Below are 21,771 nucleotides of genomic sequence, written 5' to 3'. Positions count from 1 at the left end.
TCTCTATGTGGAGGCCCCCAAACATGACAACAAATTTATCCTCACCATACAGGTCAGGCCAGTGCCACTGGACTTGTTTGATAAGTGCATAAATAGGCTGGTCTGCAGTTATCACAGGGACCTGTCCTGGGTTGAGGTGTGCAATAGTATCCCTGACTTTGTTCATGGAGTGCCTTACAGTGGCAACTGAGTGAGCTTCATCACGAAGGAGGGGCAGAAGTGCTGTAATACTCACTTCAAATGCAAGACCTCTCTTTTTCTCTGCATGATGGGCTGACCAAGTGATGTTAACATTGTCATGTACTTCTTGTGTGAGGCTAATCTTCTGCAACCACTCGTATTCATTGGTTAGGGGGAGACTTGGCAGAGATTCATATGTAACTTTGCCTTTGGGAGGAGAAGGGTTCTTTGTTGTGAAGAACGCAGGATAGACATTTGTATACGAGTCGGGGATTTCTGGGACTTTCTTTACTTTGGTATTCTTAATTAGAATTGGTTCCCGTACTTCTCCTTGATTTCCTGATGTTGTATGTTGAAAGATGGATATGCTGGTTCCATGGAATGATGTGGTCGCCGTTGTGGAAGAGGGATTATGGTCGATGTTATCCATCACAGATGTGCTGAAAAGACCTTTCCTCAGTTTGGGAGGACAAACCACACCTTCCTCTACATATCTGGCTACAGCTGCATCTCCCAGCTGAGCTGATATGTCGAGTGCTCGATCATATGGAATACTGAGACCATGGTCATGGAGCATTTCTACTAGGTGTCTCTTTCTTGTCTTAGCATGAACAGACATCCCTATGTAGACCGGAAATGGGGTTTCTCTGTCTCTGGAATGCCTGTGTGTGGCAGCACCTTTTTTGTATTTGGCAAAGCAGTTGTATTGAAGTAGCTGAGCCATAGCCAGGTCAGTTGTAGTTGCTCCAAACCTCAGTTGAGACTTTATGTCTGCTCCATGCTCAATCATGCAGACAAATTGGAGCAAAGCTGGAGGTAATGAATTGTATACTGAAGTCTCATGAAGATTGCCCTCATATTTACATTTGTGATCAAGCATGTGCCTACGCAATATCTTGGCAGCTTTGGCGAGAATGATAGCATCAGAGTAGGTTGATGCTTCTGACATGACAGGACCTACATCCTTCTTGAATGTCAGATAAACATCACGTCCATCCTTGTAGGTTTCCAACGCAGGAATCTCTGCCAAAAGCTTTTCTTTCAGTCTGGTAGAGTTCACATCAGGTATATCTGTTCCAAATTGTCCAAGTATTTCCTTGTAAAGACTCACCATGTTAACAAGTCGAAACGAAACAGGCCCATCACTGCTGTTTCTTGTCTCACTTACCTATGTCTCAATGACATAGGTAAGAAGTTCAGAGAACACCAAAGGGAAGACTTCCTTTTCTTGGGATGACTGGACTTTTTCTTTGTTCTTGGCTGCAATGTGTGCCCTCTCTCTATCATACAGAGCTGTTAAGCAAGAGTAGTGGTATTTCAGTTCCAGGGCAACCACATCTCCACCACTCAAGACAACCAAAAGCTTGCGATCATTAAGATTGCGAGCACATTCATTAAGCCTCTCATTTAGCTGCATGGTCATGGCTTGTCGCAACTTTGACTTTGGTTGTATCTTTTCGCATCGGAAACACCGTTGCACTTCCATGCTAGCTCTTCGCATTTTTGAGTGCCCTTCTCCTGGATCATTTTGAATTTCAGCTGCTCTTTTAGTGACACGCTCAAGTTTATAGCTGTCAAACATTTTGCGACAATTTTGGTGGTACTTGGCACTATTTCGCCTCAGTGTATCCTCAATACCACCTCCTTCATCCAATCTGGATGGGTCTAACCTGATCGGTAACTGGTGGATTGCCTGAAATTGTGGTCGGTTTTTTGCTATCATGAAATAACCATCAGAACTACACTCATAACGGGTTGGGGGAGACTTCAACTCTTCTTTTGTATCAGTCTGACAGAGGCAACACTTCCTCCAGTCAGTTTTAGGAGTACAACTCAACGGATTATTAGTGGACATATTGAACAGGTTAAGGCCGAGGGTTTATCCTTTTACCACCTAACCGTACAAAATACATGAGCACATTGAGATATGGGATACAACTAGGTTCATACATACAAATGCCCTACACCTAGCCCGATCGTTCATCCAGTGCCATCTAAGTCCCGTGCGATCTGTACACCTTCCGGGTCACTGAAGCCCCGTTACCCTTGGCTCGGTTCTCCCGCGCTGGCACATCCTGTCAATTCAGGCACGACTATCTAATAGTGTAATACTACAACTAGCTATACTTCTGGCTGAAATATATACAGGGGCTTATGAGATAGCATTTGGGACACTCAAGTATACTACAAACTACAGTTTAGGTTAGTAAGCTCCAGCTACAAGTAGTACACTATAAGCCGACACTGAACCACATGCTGAGTCTCACAGCAGTGATGTCACCAGTGTGCCCTGGTTGTGCTTTAACATCACTCTTATTCACATAATGTAATAGAGCTTGACCGCATCACCTCAATACATGATCACAGATGTTGCCCAGCAATATCTGTGATAATTTTGTAAGACAGCTACAAAAGTACTGATTTTAAGTCATGCAATGGCCGCCATCTTGAAAACTGGTAACCATTTTCGAATATTAGTGCCAAGATATATTTCTCCAGTCAAAATACAATCTATTTAACATTTGGATCAATAGCATGTTCCTATTTATAGACGTTTAGCACTGAAAACACTTTTTCCAATTTTATGAGACGGTCATCGTGAAAAATGGCGGCCATTTTGTTTTTCAACGTGGGTAATGTACTTTTCTGAGAGAATGGGTCCTGGAGCACATGTATACCAAATTTGGAGCTTGTACCATCAACTGAAAGATTCTTGTGGGATAATGACTTAATCTGCCCCACTAACAGGCCGAGTGGGGATTTAGGGGGACTTGGTGCTTTGGGGAATCTTCAAGAGTTGTGCAATGCCTTCAAGATTACTGGAGATACATTTTATCATCATGGGTTTGAAGTTGATGAAATAAATACAGTCAGGTTCCTTGTGTCCATAATTTGACGTTCGTTGGAATTTTTTGGAGAGTAGCTAACCCCAACATTTTTGGAAAGCTTAAACAATACCAAAACAGAAAATCCATGTTTCACATTTTTTTCAATGCATATAATGTGGTCAAATCGGTAATTTTGTGGTAAAAACCCATTTTTTTTAATTTCAGCTCTGAAAATTCAAAATTAATCGCAAGCAAGCAACTGATGGTGCATAATTGTTAACTCGAGGACAGTTCTTAATATAGAATACATATATCTGTATTTTGAGCAATGGTTGCCATGGAAACGGCTATCATTTTGTCAAATTACCGTTTCTTTAATGTATTGCTTTCAAATCTTGAAACAAGTAACGCATGAATATGGTGATCAGTGAAATGTACTTAATGTCAAATATGAGTTTGTAGCCAATTGGCATCACTGTCTCTAATGTCACTCATCATTGCCATCGTCATCATCAGTATCGTGGTCATGCCGTTCAATGTTTGAGTCCTCGTCATTCTCACACTAAGTGCTGCACGTGCAAAGATCAGTGCATGTTAAGTTTTTGGCCCTGCAGGAACATCTCTGTGATGAACATTCTATCTTGCACTGGCACCTTATCATCTCGATAATTGCCTTGGGTGCAGGGAGAATGTCAACCATCTTTTTATTCCTTGTGTCATGGTGGACGGCTAGAGCCGTACCGATAACATGAGGATTTTCCCTTTGACGTTGCGGACGGAATAGAGCAGATTCGTTCCGTGGTTTGTACATTGCCTGCCTCCTAAACTTGAGGCCGTACATGATGGTTTGGCTTACATTTAATACTGATCTGTCCACAACATTTGTCCATGCTTCTGATTGCATCTCTTCCACTGGGTCAAGCATTATCCAACGTACCATTGCCTTAAGCTCTCCGGGGACGTCCTGTTCACTGCTAGAAACTTGTATATATTCATCTTGTTGGTCCTTGGTGAAGTTCTCCAGACTTTTGCGAACAAGCATAGCTGCTTTGTATATAGCATCCATATGGTCCATTGTATCGTCATTTGTAATGCTAGCATTGACCATATCTTCCTCGCATGTCTCAGGTGAATACAGAATAGAAGATTTCCGTCTGTTCTTTTGGAGCACTGACCTTACATTGGGTAACGCCTGTAAGATTCTATTCTTCAGCCATTTTCTACTGAACGTGGGTACATGATGTTCTAAGGCATCTTTACCACCAAGAAGGTTAACATAAGTTGTCTCGATGTCCTCCATACGGAGTTGAGTTTGCTGCTTGGTTAGGGCATCTACCAAGTTGATCAGTTCAATTAAACTCACAACTTGTGTCATTGACACTTTATCCTTCTCTCCTTTGGTGTCGTGATCTCGCAAGACATGGAAGACATGTTTAGTCCAGCAAGACCTGTGGTACATAACGTCAATTGCATGTGCATCACTTGGCGCTACAGCAGTGTTCAATCGAGTCATAAAAACAGGGTTCTGAGCAACATCAACAGCTTCTCTCAGCGATTTGCCCGCACTGTCACTCAGTACAAGGTAAATAGGTTGACCATCAGTCCTCTGGAAAAAAAGAAGCACAAAGCCTTGTCATAGGGGTCTGTGGATGACCGAGTGAATGGTGTGGAGGAGCTTGACGACTCCAGACATACTTGGGGCATCACTGTGATGTCATAGTGCTGCATGTGCTTTCGACCTGGCCCTTTGGCGATATGCGACCCTGATAGTGCCTGATCATAATGAACCCTGGCACAACGAATTTGGTCCTTGTTAGTTAAATTGGAATAGCATGTTCGGTGCTAGACAGCCTTCTCCTTTTGCAACAGTTCTGCTGACATCCCCTCAAGTCGTTTATGAATCTGTACATAATCACCATCCTGTAAAGTGGCTCGCTCCTGTATTATCTCTATCAAACGGCAGAACGACTCGACTTTTGGTTGCAACACCAAGGACCCTTTCAGGGAAGAATTATCTTGGCACAAGACACATTTTGTCCAGTTCGTTGATCCTATCATCTGGCATGAATCCTTGCCACTCAGTGGTACTTCATCCATCATGTTGTTGGTCCTGCAAATATAAAAATAAATCGTCAGCTCATGAATGTCAAATCTATCATACGTGATACAGCCTATAAAACTCGGGCTGTGCCTATGTCGAGGGCCATATCAAGGGCACAAACAACATTCATCACCATAAAAAGCAAACAGATGAGAAAAACAACATCCTTATTTTCATTGACTAATTTGTTGACCTAAACTTATGTGATTTAAACGGAAGATGCGGGTAAATGTCGCAATGATAGAACTTTATTAGAATCCAAAATAAAAACCACTACTAAGACATAAAAATTACCTGAATAAAATAAAAGCAGAGATGAGTGGGAAATCAACAATACGCACTAACTACTTGCCAGTAAACTAAATAGACACTCCAAATAGACTCCCTCTGTAATTCCAACCCCCCAAAACAAAGCTAACCAAATCCTATCCTATTATACGGCAGGTGACCTAATGGAACAAAATACGTCAGTGACTGATTACATTGATAGTGACTTTCTTTCCGGATAAGTGAAAGCACGAACCAGCACATAAGGACATATTTAAAGATCAACCCGAAATAATAGAAAAAGGATAAACACATAGCTATAACATGACGACTGCATGACTTCCAACTCCTAGTCTACCAGGAAACGAAATTAAAACCTCCAACCCCGTGGCCATTCAAACCATAATCCTACCCCATACAAAAAAACATAAAATGACAAAAAGGTACATACGCCTCAAAGGCGATCAGAACTTACCGAAAAAAAGGAAGAAAGGTGTTGAAAACCGAATATGATGAAACGAAGCTCCGAAGTAAACTGTCATGAATAAATCGAGAATAAACGAAGCAAACTGAAAATGACGTCATAGTGCTGCACGTGCTTGGACGCGTGCGCCACATCATGACGTCATGCCACGCCCAGCAACCGTAACCCGAGGCGATGGCATGGTGTCGCGACGTGGCGTCACCTATGTTCCCTACAAGATCACACTTACAATACATCAAACTACAAAAACTTAAAATCAAACGTTTTACTACTGAAGGTGCCGAAACCTTCTGATACTGAACAACAGACACACCATTGTTTCATTGCACAGACGGCCGTTTCTATGGCAACCAACTGTTCCAATACTTGAAAATCGTAATACTTATGTGTAAGTTAGTCATGGTCACTATATTTAACAATTATTTAGGCAATCCGATGGAAAATATAATTAAAAAAAATATATATTAAAAAATGGCAATTCCACTCCAAAAATGCTGTTTCCATGGCAACCGACAGTCAAAATGCAACATTTCATTATCTTGTAAAATCCATTGTTAGCCATTAAACAGTAATCCATCATCAGTTGGTTATTTTGTATTGTTTCAGGTTTTTTAAAATTGGAATTAAAAAAAAAAGCGTTTTTCACCCCAAAACGACCTTTCCAAAAGTTGAAAAAATGTGAAACATCATTTTTTAAATTTACATAGATTTTAAACTTCTCAAAAATCAATAGGTTTGCTAGTCTCCAAATATTTTCCAACAAAATTACACAAGGAACCACCTGACTAATAAATTGATGATAGTTAAAACTTAGTATTAAAATGAAATATTAAACCTGAAATAAAATGTACTCAAATATGATATGATTCTTTTTAAGTATATATCCATTTGGGATTAACATAATTATATTTCTCCTTTGTATGGAAACATTAACTGTATATAAAAAGTGTAAGCAGGTTGAACTTTGCTAGTAAGTTGAATATAAGAAGAATTGTCGATAATTTCATAATTATCTAAAGGAATTTCTTATATAATACACAAACAAGTTGGAATGTGGATTTAAGAAAGTAAACAGATGTATTCACTAAGCTCGTCGCTCTTGGTGGGCTCTTGACAGAGGAGTCGGAAGTGAAGGCCCGCCGGGCTGGTTACTTTGAGCGGCTGTAACAGGCTGATCCACCAGCTGTTAAGTTGGATGTCAGGGGTGTTACTATCCCTATTGCCGACCCTCCAATCAACTGTGATCCACCTTTGCTTGTGGAAACACAGGCTGCGGTGAACCAGTTGAAATGGGGTTAAGCTTTTGGGATCTGCAGCATCCATGCCGTACTCACGTAATTGCATGCAGTTCTGTGCTCTGCCTGGAATCATCCCAACTGACTGGAAGGGGCCTTGTTGTCCCTCTCTGGAAAGGGAAGGGTGACCGCCAGGACTGCAACAACTACCATGGGGTGACGCTGCTCTCAGTGCCGGGCAAGGTCTTTCCTCACTAAATTCTTGACAGAGTTTGCCACCATCTGCTTGAGCACCAACAGCCAGAGCAGTCAGGCTTTACACCAAAGAGGTCAACGATTGACCATATCCTTGCCCTTTGGGTCCTCACCGAACACAGGCAAGAGTTTCAGCAGGGGCTGCTTGCAGCTAATGTTGATCCCTGCAATGCATTCGATTCAGTCAATTGGGATGCCCTCCGGAAGGATTCTCTGACCTTGATTTCGCAGATGATGCAGTCATCTTTGCGGAGACTCTGGATATCCATTTGGGGGCCCTCGACTCCCTGAACAGCTCAGCTCTGCCCTTAAGCCTGAGCCTGCGATTCTGGTCAATAGTATCGAGTGTCCCTTGAGAGACAAAATTTTTCTTCACCCTTCGGTGAGTTCCAAGACATTCTGACACATTCCTTTATTTGGCCGGTGTATAGGCTACAGACCACTGTCTCGATTGCTCCCAAAAATTTAATGGACCCAGGTTATGAATATAAAGTGAAAAAGAGTACTGCTTGTGTGCATAAATAATACATTATGGTTATACCCTAACCCTAACAATTGTACCCACCCAACCCCCAAATTAAGAAAATGCCAAAACTTCATGGAATCAAACAAAACTTCCACATACACAACTTCAGGGTACTTTCATTAATCTCTGAAAGTTTGAGTATCCTTCATTAAATCCTCTCGGAGAAGTAAATGACACATACATACATACATACATTCATACACTTGCTCCATTTATAAAAATAGGACTGCACATCATGAGGCTCACCTGGATCAGGTGCAACAGTCACTAACCCCCACAGACACCCCTCGACCCTAAATTTTTAATGCCGTGAACAAGCTTTGGTACATTACGGGTGATGAAGGTTGTGGTCAAGATTAATCCAAATTGTGTGTGTAGTTTCAGAGAAGAGAACAAATACCTCTTCTTGGGGGGTCAAACCCCCACCCCCTCCGGATCACTTTAATGAGTGCAGATTTTGATGCGGTCGATGCACTTTGGTACATGATGGTGTTGAAGGTTGTGGTGAAGTTTCATCAAAATAATGTGTGTAGTTTTGGAGAAGAGAACAAATACCTGTTTTGGGGGATCAAACTACCCCCCCCCCACCACCTCCATAAAACCAATTCATGAGCACGGATTTTGATGCGGTCAGCACACCTTCGTTGGGTCAATACAAGCGATAATGAGTGACGTGTTTATAGACTGACTGACTCACTTACTCACCCATGGACACTGTTCGATTGCATCAGCTCACTTGACTAAAGTCCAGGTGAGCTAAAAATAAAAAAGCATGTAGGGATGGAATCACAGAATGGGTGAGGTAGGAGTGACAACACAACACAACACAACACCACAATCCTTAATGTTTATGTTCGAGGTAGTTGTCGATTTGTATAGTGTCGGTTGAGGTAATTGTGTATTTTCTTTGTTGTGGGATTGAGACGGGAAAATGTGAAAATATGTGGTGATAGCAATTTGAAAAAGGATTGTGGTGTCATCCCTACTTTCTCATTCCTTCGTTGTCATGAGGACAGATGGGAGTGGAGGAGCATCGTTGTCAAGGCAGGGCAGAAGCTTTGTGCTGTTGGTGGTGCTGGATTTACCTTCTCTACCTCACTTGGCCAATTTTCAAAAATTCCCCACCCCTACCCACTCGACCTCACTCACTGTAAACTTGATCAGATGTAATCCTTTGGGTGCTGATGCTGACAGGGTTTTTTCAGCTTTACAGGTTCCTTAGTACGAGGTCATGCTGAAAAGTAATGCCTTGTACTCTTTCACTTCAAAACGGGTAAGGAGATTTGAATGAAACAAAGACAGATCAGATACTTACATCAATCTTAAGCCTGGTGTTGACTTAGTGGTTAAGGTGGCTACCTGAAGATCTTAGGGTCTTGAATTTGAGCACCTGTTGTTGTGTTACTTTACACCAGACTGGTTGACTCAGCCCGTCATCCTTCCGAGGTAGGCAAAATGAATACAGCCTCATTTGAAGCACTCACACTGCATCAGTGGCAAAGCGACACTCCAAGCAATGATGCAACCACGATATAATAAAAATAAAAACATATCGATCTTTATTGTACCACGGTGCATATTTACTTTTCAACATCATCACCACTGCAATCAACACATTTCTGCACCATTTGGACATGAGAGGTGCACAGTTCCTTGCAATGACAAGTACCAACCCCAATCACCCTTGTCTCCACATGAACAACCACCCACAGACCCCAAGACATATTAAAGTGACACCACAGTAACATCCTATACTTTTACAAAAAACAAAAATATACATTTAAAATCTACCACTGAGACGCATCCAAGCTTGGAGTCCCCTTGGCTCAAGGATAGCTCAGCCAATGCAAACGGAGCACGGGCAGCAGTAACAAGATCATCTGCACCGTGTCCGCAAATGTCTAGCAGTCCCTGCGAACGCCCAGAGCAGCAGGATCTGCCGGTTCAGGACGTACGACCGTGCACTCCCACACATCAACATGAGACGAGGCGCATTCGACTCCAGCGTCCTGAACACTTTGTTAGTCTGACCGTCGAGCTCACACCGAGCGCTGCGTGAGCTCCTCCCGCTTGGCTGCTCTTCCTCTTGGGCCTCGGTCGACGGTCTCCTTCCGTGACCACACTCGGAAGGTGTGAAGAGGGGTTAAAAAATGTTTTTGATGCATTGTTGAGGCTCATGGAAGAGCTTGGTCCCAGAAAAAATTAATGTAGACAAGCTGGTGCAGGATGAGTGGAAGAGGTGGGGAAAGGGAAGGAGAAGTTGGTGCCGGAGGAGCTGTTTGCGAGAAAAAAATTTCACTCCTTTTCATTGACAGCGTCAAATAGTCCCCCCGAGTTAACATTCAAGTCAAAGAGGAAAATGGGAGTCCCAGAACCAAGAAAATTCCCCCACTCTTTATTGTGCAAAATTCATCATTTTGTTAAGTACAAGTTAAAATACACACTATTTCATGAAAAACACAAGTTTCCACATTAGAAAAGTGATTTGGAACAAGAAACGGTGTCAAAACAGGCCAAGTGTGAAAATCGATTGTTTTTGGCAAATAATACATTTTTTGCATGAATAAGATTTTTTGTATAAAATGTGTAATTTTGCTTAGTGCAAGCTAAAATACACACTATTTGATTAAAAACATGCGTTTCCCAATTAGAATAGTGATTTGGAACAAGAAACGGTGTCAAAACAAGCCAAGTGTGAAAATCGATTGCTTTTGGCAAATAATACATTTTTTGCATGAATAAGATTTTTTGTATAAAATGTGTAATTTTGCTTAGTGCAAGGTAAAATACACACTATTTGATAAAAAATATGCGTTTCCCAATTAGAATATTGGTTTGGAACAATAAACAGTGTCAAAACAAGCCAAGTGTGAAAATCGATTGTTTTTAGCAAATAATACATTTTTTGCATGAATAAGATTTTTTGTATAAAATGTGTAATTTTGCTTAGTGCAAGCTAAAATACACACTATTTGATTAAAAACATGGGTTTCCCAATTAGAATAGTGATTTGGAACAAGAAACGGTGTCAAAACAAGCCAAGTGTGAAAATCGATTGTTTTTGGCAAATAATACATTTTTTGCATGAATAAGATTTTTTGTATAAAATGTGTAATTTTGCTTAGTGCAAGCTAAAATACACACTATTTGATTAAAAACATGCGTTTCCTAATTAGAATATTGGTTTGGAACAAGAAACGGTGTCAAAACAAGCCAAGTGTGAAAATCGATTGTTTTTGGCAAATAATACATTTTTTGCATGAATAAGATTTTTTGTATAAAATGTGTAATTTTGCTTAGTGCAAGCTAAAATACACACTATTTGATTAAAAACATGCGTTTCCCAATTAGAATAGTGATTTGGAACAAGAAACGGTGTCAAAACAAGCCAAGTGTGAAAATCGATTGCTTTTGGCAAATAATACATTTTTTGCATGAATAAGATTTTTTGTATAAAATGTGTAATTTTGCTTAGTGCAAGGTAAAATACACACTATTTGATAAAAAATATGCGTTTCCCAATTAGAATATTGGTTTGGAACAATAAACAGTGTCAAAACAAGCCAAGTGTGAAAATCGATTGTTTTTAGCAAATAATACATTTTTTGCATGAATAAGATTTTTTGTATAAAATGTGTAATTTTGCTTAGTGCAAGCTAAAATACACACTATTTGATTAAAAACATGGGTTTCCCAATTAGAATAGTGATTTGGAACAAGAAACGGTGTCAAAACAAGCCAAGTGTGAAAATCGATTGTTTTTGGCAAATAATACATTTTTTGCATGAATAAGATTTTTTGTATAAAATGTGTAATTTTGCTTAGTGCAAGCTAAAATACACACTATTTGATTAAAAACATGCGTTTCCTAATTAGAATATTGGTTTGGAACAATAAACGGTGTCAAAACAAGCCAAGTGTGAAAATCGATTGTTTTTGGCAAATAATACATTTTTTGCATGAATAAGATTTTTTGTATAAAATGTGTAATTTTGCTTAGTGCAAGCTAAAATACACACTATTTGATTAAAAACATGCGTTTCCCAATTAGAATAGTGATTTGGAACAAGAAACGGTGTCAAAAGAAGCCAAGTGTGAAAATCGATTGTTTTTGGCAAATAATACATTTTTTGCATGAATAAGATTTTTTGTATAAAATGTGTAATTTTGCTTAGTGCAAGCTAAAATACACACTCTTTGATTAAAAACATGCGTTTCCTAATTAGAATATTGGTTTGGAACAAGAAACGGTGTCAAAACAAGCCAAGTGTGAAAATCGATTGTTTTTGGCAAATAATACATTTTTTGCATGAATAAGATTTTCGTATAAAATGTGTAATTTTGCTTAGCGCAAGCTAAAATACACACTATTTGATTAAAAACATGCTTTTCCCATTTAGAATAGTGATTTGGAACAAGAAATGGGAGTAGAATAAGCTAATATGTAAAAAAAACCCCAAAAAACAATGCTTGTTTTAGGCAAATAAAAACGTTTTTGTATGAAAGGTTTATTGTGCAAAATGTGATATTTTGCTTAGTACAAGCTAAAATACACAATATTTGATTAAAAACACGCATTTCTACATTATCATCGTGATTTGGAACAAGAAACAGTGACAGAACAGCCTGGTGTTGGCTTAGTGGTTAGGGTGGTGGCTTGGGATCCCAGGGTCCTGAGTTCAAGCCCCGTTGGCTGCTGAATTAACACCAGGGGGTTGACTCAGCCTGTCATCCTTCCGAGGTCGGCGAAATGAGTACCAGTGTACTGGTCCCGGTGTATGCCCCGGTTAGAATAGGTGTACCATATCCCTGTGTGTCGTTAAGAGGCAACCAGGGTTGGCGTCAGGAAGGGCATCCGGCCATAAAAACATTGCCTCAAGAAAAAGCCAACCCCTGCACAGCAGGGAAAAATGGCTGTAAAAACGGTCATTAAACAGTGACAGAACAAGCAAATTTGTGAAAAACGCTTATTTTAGGCAAATAAAAACGTTTTTGCATGAATGAGGTTTCGTGTAAAATGTGTAATTTTGCTTAATACAAGCTGAAATACACACGAAGTGATGAAGAACACACAATTCTCCATTAGAATATTGACTTGGAAAAAGAAACGGGTTCAGAATGAGCTGGGATGTAAAAAATTGGGTGCTCTTGCATGCATGCTCATGTCACGTTTCACATGCATGTTTGTGGCACGAGGTGCTCGGCATGGCCTGCGAAGCACGGCGCTTGTCGCGGGCATGGTATAGTGCAAAACAGTACGACTGGGCGTTTTCCGTACGAAGGAGGATGGGGCCTCTCGTTTCAGCTTTGGGGGCTTCGTTGAAACGTCCCTCAGAATGGTTTGGCAATTTCCACAAGTGATGTCATGCACTCGCCCTGATCAGCTGTGGACCAATGGGAGGGAGAAAAGGCTTGTGGGAGGAGGGAAAGAAAGCTGTGAAGAAGAAGCAGACAGGCGAAGAGAAGTACTCGTCACAAGCTCGTGCGAGCAGGGGATAAAGAGCGCTCCTGAGCAGATGGTTCAGAAAGCAGAAAGGGAAGAAGCAAAAGGCTTCAGCAGAAGAGAGGGCAGATGCAAAAGTCTGAGGGAAGCAGAAAGGAGAACTGAACGGGACAATCACGCCTGAGCAGAAGACTGACAGACTGAGAAGGCTAGTGAGGGAAGGAACAAAAACGTGTGAGGGAAAAGAAAGGAAAGTTTAACAAGCAGTTGGTGTCGAGCTTCTGTGGGAAAAGAACACTCCTTCCATGAGCATTACCCTGCCCTCTCGATCCTGTCAGCCACAAATGACGAGGAGGGTGAATGGCGGCACCACATCGACGGGGGTCTGAGGAGGAAAGATCTGAGGCAGAGGAGCGCGAGTCACACATTGAGCTTGTATATCTGGGACGCCAGAGAGGGTTCACCGACTGGGTCTGGGCAGCTCAGGGACGTGGCTTCGTGTCCCCATCGCCTCACATTGCCACTGCCCATCTTCCCCATCCATTTTCCTCCACATTCTCCTGCATGTTTGCTTTCCTTTTCTCCATTTATTACTTTGATTTTATTTTCAAGTTCTTCTTGTTTTATTCTTTGCCCCTGAGTGAATGATGGCCAAGTCCTTTGTTAAAGTAAGATTGAAGAAGAATACTCGTTATGGTTAAATCTGCTATGATGTGCCTTTTTGCTTTCTTGCTTAAATTGTTTGTGTGTTGTAAATATTGTAAAATAAATTGTAAATACTTGCTTTTACATGATTGCTTGTTTGTGTGTTGTAATAAATAATTGTTTGTTGCCATTTTCAATCTGTCTCGTTGTCTTTTCCTTTATTGGTCTGAAGCAGTGCACAAGTAAGGTTAGATGGGACGTTCTACCCCAATAATTTCCTTTGTCAGCCAGCGCACACTCACTGTTAACGCTCGGCAGTAATCCGTGTGTGCACTGAGGGCACTGACCCCAAATTATCCGGCTGTCCATAGGTAAGGTATCACGCAAGTTCATATAACCCTGCCCGGATTGGCCGTGCCAATCGGCGTTCGTGGTTGCTTAGCACGAAGTTATATGTGCCCGGCAGCCTCAGGACCAAGCGTTCGGGAAAGACCCAAGTGCTTCCCCTCATGGCAAGCCCCGAACCCAGGGTCTGTGACAATATATTCCCCATCGCTACAAGATCATAATTGTGAAGTTTCACATCGACTGATGAAGTGGATGAAGAGAAAGTATTTTTGTAAGATTTTCACTCAATCCAATATGGCTGCTAGACCATGTGACATCAATTGTTTGTGAATACCCTGGTATCCCCAAGGCTTGGGGAGCATTTGTGTGAAATTTCCCCATGATCTGTCCAGCTGTTCAAAAGAAGATTTTTATACGTTTTTTGGGTAAATCCAAAATGGCTGCCAAACCATATGTCCTATGACATCATATGTGTGAACCTTTTGCTCCTCATGGATAGGTGGTCATACATGTGAAGTTTCACCTCAATCTGTTCAGCCATTTCAGAGAAGAAGATTTTTGAAGGTTTTTATGATTTTTTTGATTTTTTTTTTTAAACAATATGGCTGCCGAATCAAGTGTCATCAATTTTTTTTTTAATGCGGACTATATTATCCCTAGATGACCCTCAAAATTTTTCATAGTGATCAGGTTTCGTGTTCTACATATGCAATTATGTCACAACGAAGGCACCTATGACGACATTAAAAAAAAAAAAATCACATTCCCCATGAGTACTTGTTCTGTGCCAAGTATCAATTTTTTTCCTTGGTGCGGTTTTGCAGAGGTCCAAAGTTTTTCCTTTTTTCCAACATGGCAGCAACACCACGTGACCTATGATGTCATAATTATCATTAAAACATTATACATGAGTAGTTACACCTATGGTGAAAATTCTGTCTCAATCCAACAAGCGGTTGCGGAGAAAAACACAAGTTCTGTGCGGACAAACAGACAAACAAGCGGACCAAAATGCAATACCCTCTTCTCCAGCAAGGGTAATAATAATAATCATAATAATCTATCTATAATTCCAGCAATCTGTGTGTGTGTGTCTGTGACCGCTGTTTCTCGACAACCACTGGTCCAATTGGATTGAAACTTGCCAGGAATATTGCCGGGGCCCGCGGATGTGCCTTTTTGAGGTTTGATATCAATCGGATGAGCGGTTCCCAAGTTACGGCCATTTATCTGTTGACCAATGACAAGACACGGTGCTATGACATCACAAATGACGTCACAAGTAATGTTTATTTATTTATTTTTGCACGATTGACGTCACAATTAATGTTTATTTATTTATTTTTGCACGATTGACGTCACAATTAATGTTTATTTATTTATTTATTTTTGCACGATTGACGTCACAATTAATGTTTATTTATTTATTTTTGCACGAATGACGTCACAATTAATGTTTATTTATTTATTTATTTATTTTTGCACGAATGACGTCACAATTAATGTTTATTTATTTATTTATTTTTGCACGATCGACAGTCCGATCTAATTGAAACTTGCCAGGAATATTGCTGGGGACCCGCGGATGTGCCTTTTCAAGGTTTGATATTAATCGGATGAGCGGTTCCCAAGTTACGGCCATTTATCTGTCAACCAATGACAAGCCACGGTGCTTTGACATCACGATTAATGTTTATTTATTTATTTATTTTTTTTGCACGATAGACGGTCCGATATGATTGAAACTTGCCAGGAATATTTCTGGGGACCCGCGAATGTGCCTTTTCAAGGTTTGATATTAATCGGACGAGCGATTCCCAAGTTACGGCCAATTATCTGTCAACCAATGACAGGACACGGTGCTATGACATTACGAATAAAGTCACAATTAATGTTTATTTATTTATTTATTTATTTTTTCACGATTGATGTCACAATTCTTCTTCTTCTTCTTCGTTTGGTATGACGTCACAATCAACGCTGGGGACCTTAGTATGTGCCTTTTCAAGGTTTGATATTAATCGGACAAGCGGTTCCCAAGTTACAGCCATTTATCTGTCAACCAATGACAAGACACGGTGCTATGACGTCACGAATGATGTCACAATCGACGCTGGGGACCTTAGTATGTGCCTTTTCAAGGTTTGATATTAATCGGACAAGCGGTTCCCAAGTTACGGCCATTTCTGTCAACCAATGACAAGACACGGTGCTATGACGTCACGAATGGCGTCACAATTAACGTGTATTTATTTATTTTTTTTGCACGATTGACGTCACAATTCTTCTTCGTTAGCTTTGACATCACAATTGATGCTGGGGACAATTGACGCTGGGAAAAATGTGCCTTTTCAAGGTTTGATATCGTTTTTCATCAGTTTCAGCCGTTTCCCAAGGTTTGAAAGCTGTGTTTTCCCAAGGTTTGAATTAATTGTTCAAATTATTATTTAATCCCAAGGTTTGGGGGGGGGGCAAGAGAGAAGGGACGGGAGAGAGGGGGCGTCACAATTTAAGAGAGGAGGGGCGAGAGAGAGAGGGCGGGAGAGGAGGTGTGAGGGGGTGAGAGTGGGGCGAGAGAGGAGGGAGGAGAGAGGAGGGGTGAGACTAGGGGGGAGAGAGGGGATGAGAAAGGGGGGGAGAGGGGGGCATCACAATTCTTCTTCTTCGTTTGATATGACGTCACAATTGACGCTGGGGACCTGAGTATGTTTCGCAGGTGTTTCCCAAGTTATGGCTATTTATGATACGGTTGGTCCGATCCAATTGAAATAATGCCTCAATCCAGTCATCGTTTACGAGAGTGAAGGAACGAAGCTGCACCTACGGGCCCGCACCTACAGGCACGCACTAGTAATAATAATAATAATAATAATAATAATAATAATAATAATAATAATAATAATAAGTCCATGGTGGCATTTTCCCCAAAAATAGGCATTTGCTTTCTTCTCAGAAACAGAAACTACACACACAATTCCGATGAAACTTGACCACAACTTTCATCACCCATGACCTCCCAAAATTTGTTCAAAAAATAATTATTAAAAAAAATAATAAAAGGTCGAAGAAGATCTGTGGGGCATTTCCCCCTAAAATAGGAATTGCTCTCTTCTCAGAAGCTACACACAATTCCGATGAAACTTGACCACAACCTTCATTACCCGTGATGTACAAAACAAAGCTTGTTCACAGCATGAACATAAAACCAAAAAAACAAACCCCAAAATTTTTTTCAAATAAAAAATGTGCAGTTTCCTCCCCCCAAAATAGAGATATACTTTCTCCTCCTCCTCCTCGTCCAATTTTTTTAGGTCATCCACACCTACCAGTGGTTCCCTGGTGATCATATCCAACCACCTCCAGGTGAGGGCCCAAGGATATTTCTGCTTAAAAAAAAATGTGAATATGCTTTCGCTTTGGTTTATCACAAGTTTTCCTCCACTGGGTTTCCTAGCATGGGTTTTGAGAGGTTTAAGAATTGCGGATTAATAAAGACTAGAATTGGAATCTGAACGTCTCAGATGTCATTACTTTCATGCAAAAAATCGAATTCAGGTACTCTACCTGAAGGCAGACTGTTGCGAAAGCAGCATCATGCCATTAATTGCACTGGATGGTTTACCATTGCCTTCCCAGTGGGGAAGCAAGGCAGGAATTTGGAATTGGTTCATGGTTCCAGCAATAGCTATCCTCAACACCGACTCTTCATCAAGGAGGTTGTGGGATCTTACATCCACCAGCTAATGCTGGTAACAAGGAAAACCCAGTTTAAGGGCCAATGGAGGGAAAGCACACACACCATGCCTGTAAGACACCAAGATGACAGTTTATAGCTGGGCAAATATTCAAACCCAGGCGAGATAGCTCAGATGCATGTGTGCATACTTCCAAACCATCTTGCCAGCCCCACATCCTATTTCTTTCTCCCGAATAAAACCATAACCTTACATTCACTACAACAGAACACAAGACAGGAGACATGACAAATATACAACAACAAATCATGTGAATCTCCAACCCACCAAACAAAAATTTGGCAATTCTCTGTATGTGGGTATATTTGTCTGAACCTTATAGCCCCATAAAAGTTTGCAAACATTATTGGGGTACCCAGGGGGCAGGTCATGGGCACAAAATATCACACCCTGCCTCCATCCCCCATGAGGGTGGTGAAACGACTTGCGATGTTCGCTTGTAGAGATGGAATATTGCGAGTGGTTTCACCACCGACCGCTGTCGGGAGGGAGGGAGGGAGTATTGACACAATGAGGGAGCTAGTATTACCAGTCCACACGGTATTTCAAAAAGATTGATACAACTTTGACTTCCTGCCATTTCTTTGTTTTTGACCTCAACCTTTTTTCCTTTTCTGGGTTTGGTGGTGTTATTGTGGTATTTGTTCCCTGGGATTTCTAGCTTTGTAGCTCAACTATGCCATTGACAATGAAGCAAAAGACAAAAGTGGTGGCTCTGTGGTTTGAGACTAAATCGTATGTAGACACACGCCAGAGGTTCTGCCGAGAATACGACATCAGAACACGTGATGGACTCACAAATTGCCATTCAACATATTGTGAAGCATTTTGAGCACAAGGGGACAGTACACAACTAGAGAAAGGGCAACAGTAGCAGGCCAGCATCAGTAACCAAGAGCCAAGCCAACATTGACGCCGTGCGGGATTCTGCAGTGGACAGTCCCAAGAAGTCCCACCGCCAGCATTCCCGAAATCTAGGCTTTTAACCAATATCAGGCTGGCCTCACAAAGAAACTGAAGCTTTTCCCAGACATCTTCTCAATTAGGCATAAACTGAGTCAAGATTACATGAGAAGGAGACTTGATATGTGGAATTGGCTCAGTGACAGGATGGAGCGGTACCCAAAATGGATCAACCTGATCTGGTTCAGTGATGAAGCCCATTTCCACTTGAACGGTGCAATCAATAACCACATGTTCTGGGGGGCAGAACCACCTGAGATGATCACTGAGAGGTACCTGAAAGGGCCGAAGGTCACATGCTTCTGCGCCTTCAATGCTAGATGGGGAATGCTAGAGGCTTACTGATTTGAGAATGACAACAGCGGGATGGTGATGATCAACGTTGAGCGCTACCGGGCCGTGCTCCAGAAGTTCCATAATGATCTAGGCCAAAAGGTCACCCCAAGCCAGCTTAGCATGACCTGGTTTATGCAGGATGGTGTACCCCACATACAGCTGGTGACACCATCACTTTCCTGCAGCAGCTCTTCAGAAACCACCTCGTTGCCCTGGGTACCACTCATGACTGGGCACCCCATAGCCCAGACTTGAACCCTCTGGACTCCGATGGTTTGCAGGCAATATTGAACAATGCCACGATAGGTACAATTGAGTTAGTGGAAACTTTTGAGGAAGCCCTACCGTAAAAATCTATCTCCTACGTCAAAATTGACCAAATCAAATCGGATTTTTTTATATGTTGTACTTATGGACATTACGCACAGCTTCTATGAAATGAAATTGCGAGAAAAAAAAAAAATAAGTAAAGAGTTCAAGTGGGCGTGGCTCCGTCCACAAGGGGCATGGGACACCCCTCATACAAAAAGACACAAATGGACCATGATGTCTAGCTTGTGTCCAAGTTTCATCAAGATCGCATCAAACGTCACGGAGCTATGCTCTGGAGAGAGTCACAAACAGACAGACAGACAGAGACACACAGACACAACGAAAATAGTGGTCACTGCTGGCACCCACAAACCAATTGAGTTCGGAAAGGTTAATGGAGGTAATAAGGATCATGGCCAGGTGCAGACCAAGAACTGGGGATGAGAACTGGGAATGACAGATGGTGGTGCCCTGCTTACTTGAAGCCCTGAAGGGAAATGAGCAGAACAGCATCTGGAAGGTGGTTTCATAGAGGGGAGCAGGATGAATGAAAGACTTGAGGTATACAGTCAGTTTGAATTTTGGAAATTTAACCAGGAAGGGATTGCTGGAAGAACGCTTGCATCCGAGTTTGGAAGGGTTGGAGGACTGAGAAAGCAGAGAGATCAATATTGGAAAATAGACAGTGGAAAAGACAGTGACCACCGACCTGTCTGCGATGTGAGAGCAACAGACCTTCTACTTTGGCCTCTTCATGGGAGATTCCAAAAATTTAGGGTCTGTAGCTCTTAGTTCATAGCTCAATGGAGTACTTACTGCTCTGCCATGTCTCCCATGTGGGCTGGCATGCAAGTATCACATACAGATAGATCGTGGATAAAAAAAAAACACATGGAAGCACCAATGTAAACTCACTTAATCGGGCAGTGGGCCACCACGTGTTGCCAGTATATGCTATGGCATAGAGTCTACCAGTGCCTGGAATTTTGCAGGAAGGATGTGGTGCCATTCTTCCACAAGACAGTCAATCAATTCACACCTGTTTAATGGAGGTGGAAAACACTGTCTGTTTACATTGCAGAATAGCCCATAAATGCTCAGTTGGGTTCAGATTTTATGACTGAGAAGGCCATGATATATGTATAACATCAGTGTTATGCTTATCAAACCATTAGACAATCTCACGTGCTGTGTGATTGGGGGGCATTGCCATCCAGGAAGACACCCCTCCTGGCAGGAAAGAAATGCTGCATCATGGGGGTGAAGATGATCACTTAGTACCATGAAGTCGGTGGTCTCTGTTTTTATTCTCTTCTCCGATATTGCTGCCTTTGCTCTGTCCTTCAACCTCCCTGACAACTCCAAGCATTAACACATTTATTCAGTCAACTCTTCCTAGTTAAACTTCCAAAGTCCAGGCTGCTGCACACCTCAGCTCCTTTATTCCTCACTTTTGTCTATGGAACCACCTTCCAGAGGCTGTTCTTTCTGACTTCCCTCCAGGGCTTAAGCAGGCAGTTCACTATATGTCAACTCTGACACATGACCTTTATTACCCCCATTAAGTCTTCCTGATCCTCTAACTTACTACTTTCAATGTTTTCCCAATGCCTCTCTCTCGTTCTTTCCTGTATGTTAATTCTCTTACTGGTTGGGCCCGAATGTTGCCCTGCCGTACCCTACATATAAATTCAACAGTACTCCTACATGACCCTCACTGTTGTGGAGAGGAGAAGGGGGAGGGGTGGAGGAAAAAAATTCACTTTGCAATGTAAGTTACACATTACACAATGTTTACTGACCATGAGGTTTTGGCCATTTAGTCCTTCATGACCGCTGCCTTATCCATACCCTATTAACTAAATCTATCAATGCCATTCTTACCATGAACATGATCCAACTGAACATCAACATTTCCAAACAATTTACACATTTCATGCATGCAATTGTCTTGTACCTCTACTCCATTGTGTACATGCATGTTCTTGTTTCTAATGACAACCATTGAGCAGTAAAGTACACCCTTTCATTGTTCATGCAAAGACGACAGCTCGGTAATGTACCAAAGTACGACATTAACTTAAACAGCCCTA

The 21,771-nt window shown here is 41.5% G+C and overlaps 1 pseudogene; it reads right to left on the bottom strand.

Annotated features, from left to right (window-relative positions):
- Positions 1-1,599: 1,599 nt before the first annotated feature.
- Positions 1,600-13,850, bottom strand: LOC147020058 (uncharacterized; annotated as a pseudogene).
- Positions 13,851-21,771: the final 7,921 nt, after the last annotated feature.

This window comes from Eptatretus burgeri, chromosome 9 (genome assembly GCF_056783735.1).
Source record: "Eptatretus burgeri isolate ZD-2024b chromosome 9, Ebu_testis_v1, whole genome shotgun sequence".
Taxonomy (NCBI): Eukaryota; Metazoa; Chordata; class Myxini; order Myxiniformes; family Myxinidae; genus Eptatretus; species Eptatretus burgeri.
Note: the sequence above shows the minus strand (reverse complement) of the source record. Positions and strands in the feature narration are given on the sequence as shown.